Here is a 3,159-nt window from a genome sequence, read left to right as displayed (position 1 = left end):
TCTCTGTCACCATCTAATAATATTTTGAAAGAGGAAGTACAGCTCTTTTACAATTGCTGCTTCATGTCTCAGAGGCAAGTGAAAATATAGTTTACAATGTTATACATTTTCAACAATGCATATTTGGGAATAAAATGTAGACTTGTAGTTATTTTAAATATCTTTTAGTAATTTTTAGTCATTTATGTCTTAGTGCATTTCAAAGAACATATAGCTGGAAAATAATTTTGTTGCAGCCAGTAAATCAAACAAGATATGACACACATAATATATAATACATACACTGCACAGTATATACTTTATAGAAATATGCATGTGTATATATATATCTATCTATATACCTGACCTGACACAGATGGACACGGAGGCACATATAAAAATAAAAAATAAACTTTCATTTTCTTCACCTGTGGGGCATGTCTTCCCTGTGAATCCCACAGGCAATACACAGTCCCAAAGCACAACCAGACCCACAACAGTTCTCTCTTTTACCACCACTCCTTCCTCAACCTTAGTCCTCCTCCTCCTGACTCTGGCTCTCAAGTGGTGGTGGCTGGCCCCTTTTATAGCCCACCCGGAAGTGTTCTGGGTGCTTGACCACTTGTTCCCAATTGCAGTTCCCGGGTGGGGCTGAAGACTCATCCAGCCAGGCTGTGGAGGACTCCATCTCCCATGGAGCCATGCATAAGGTTGGGGGATCACCACCAGGGAGGCTGCCACCAAGCATCCCGGGGGAAGTATTGAGCTGCCCATGGTTGCTCCCCCGGAACATATGCAGTAGGGGCATCCTGGGCATGGGATCCGGCTGTCCATCACACTGCCCCTCTCTCAGATGAGCCTTGTGGGGCTCATCGGCATGCCCCGCGAGCGCCGGTCCCCTCCAGGACAGGGAGTTGGCGTCCTTAGCTCCACAGCTCCGCCCTGTGGAAACATAAGAAACAGGTTCGGGGGTGCTGCCCCGACGTCCCTGCCATTTGGACATCTTCTCCAGACAACACCTCCAGACATAGCCCCAGCGGCCGCAGTTATAGCACTGCCATCCCCCTTCGCCCGCTCAGAGGAGGGCTCATGGCCCCTCTGCAGCGTAGCCCTCCTGCACCATCAAACCAATGCGCTTACACTGAGCTTTGTTAGGAGTTCCCGTTCTCTTCTTTCAGGTCCTCCTCTTTTTCTGGGGTGCAGTGATGGTCTGCGTCCTCTTATGAGAAGAAGGGAGACCCTGTGCTGTCTGCACCCCTTTAGACGGCCGCAAGACTGGCGCAGGCAATTGGGGCGGAGTTGTTTGGCAGCCGACATTCACCAGCTGCCTCTCCGCACACTCCTCTGCCATGCAGTCGGTCATCACGGCAGCATCTTGTGTAGTGGGTGGAGCGGCCTGGCAGGCGGTACTAACCATCACCGCAGCTGTTGCGCCCTGCCCCCTTTCCTCTATGGCACAGGCCTCACTTACCTGTACTGCTGTGTCCTGCAGACTGGAGGCTGACGCCCCACATGTGTCAAGCCACTCAACAATGGCTGTCATCGGGGCGCTGAGTTTCTTGTCCAACCCCTCCTTTATCTCCTGCAGGACCTCAAAAACCTTAACCAAGGACTGCAGGGGCAGGAGAACAAGTTTCAGCTCCCGTGCAGCCCAAGAAATTTTAATACTTTCGGCCGGCGGTGGGTTCAGGTTTGTCTCGTCCCCTCCTGCTGACCGTGAGCCATCGAGGCCCTGCGGGATCTCTGCAGGCCCCTTCGGGTAATCTCGAGGTTTGGGGGGAAGGCCCGTCGTCCCCGCCTGACAATCTCCCTCGGTGGGCAACTGACACACACCCTCCCCCACTTTACCTGCTTCAGGGAGGAGCTCCTGCTCCTCTAGTGGGGGCACCGTGTTGGGAAGCTCATCCAGGCTCTTCTCCTCCTGCCGATGGATTGGGCCAAAGGGAAGACACAGCTCAGCCTCGCTCTCTACCAAGCTCGCTCCGCTGTCACGCCACGGATGCACTTCGTCTGGTCACCAACGGATGGTTCACCCCTCAGCATCTAGGAAGTAGGCTGACACAAATGTGAAAAACCCTTCCAGCGGCTCTTCACCCTTGGGCCCATCACCTACCTCTGGCTGCATCCCGTGCTGCTGGTTAGCGTGGTGGCATCTGGCGGTTGGCTTCTATGTCCGCCCGGCTTTCTTCTTCCCCCATCTACAGAGGTGTCTTAGGAGCTTCTCTGTGGTCATCCTGCGGCCTCCTCCGCGTGTGCGCTGCTGCGTGTGCTTGTCAGCTATTTGTGCTGGCGCACACCTTGCGCTGTGGCCTTGATTGCGCACTCTCCTTATGAGTGTGCTCCGCGCTGGAATCCTGGGCGTGCTCTCAGTGCCGTGCTGTGCTGGAGCACTCTCTTTGCCTAGGGACAGCGCTCTGTGCCGTGGTACTGTGTGCGCTCTCCATGCTGCTCCCTACGTGCTCTCAAGCTGCTGTGCTGGGCCATTACACAAATTTTATGCAGGTTACGGTCCAAATGGACGGACTGGAATCCTGCAGACTATGCCAGTGTAACAAAGGTGCTATATAGGCGCCTGACCCGACACAGATGGATACGGAGGCACGTATAAAAATAAACAAACTTTTATTTTCTTCACCTGTGGGGCACGTCTTCCTCGTGAACCCCACAGGCAATACACAGTCCCAAAGCACAAAAAGACCCACAACAGTTCTCTATTTTACCACCACACCTTCCTCAACCTTAGTCCTCCTCCTCCCGACTCTGGCTCTCGAGTGGTGGTGGCTGGCCCCTTTTATAGCCCACCCGGAAGTGTTCCAGGTGCTTGACCACCTGTTCCCAATTGCACTTCCCGGGTGGGGCTGAAGACTCGTCCAGCCGGGCTGTTGACTCCAGGCAGCACCCCCTAGCGGCCACCCCAGCTCCCAACCAGGCTGTGGAGGACTCCATCTCCCACGGAGCCATGCGTAAGGTTTGGGGACCACCGTCGGCCAGGGAGGCTGCCACCAAGCATCCCGGCGGAGGTATTGAGCTGCCCATGGTTGCTCCCCCGGAACATATGCAGCAGGGGCATCCCGGCCGGGCATGGGACCCGGCTGTCCATCACAATATATATTTATTTATTTATATATTTATTTATTTATATACATATATAGTTTTAGTGTTTATTGTGCTGTGCTCCCT

Source organism: Polypterus senegalus, chromosome 11, assembly GCF_016835505.1.
Source record: "Polypterus senegalus isolate Bchr_013 chromosome 11, ASM1683550v1, whole genome shotgun sequence".
Taxonomy (NCBI): domain Eukaryota; kingdom Metazoa; phylum Chordata; class Cladistia; order Polypteriformes; family Polypteridae; genus Polypterus; species Polypterus senegalus.
This window is presented reverse-complemented; position numbering follows the sequence as displayed.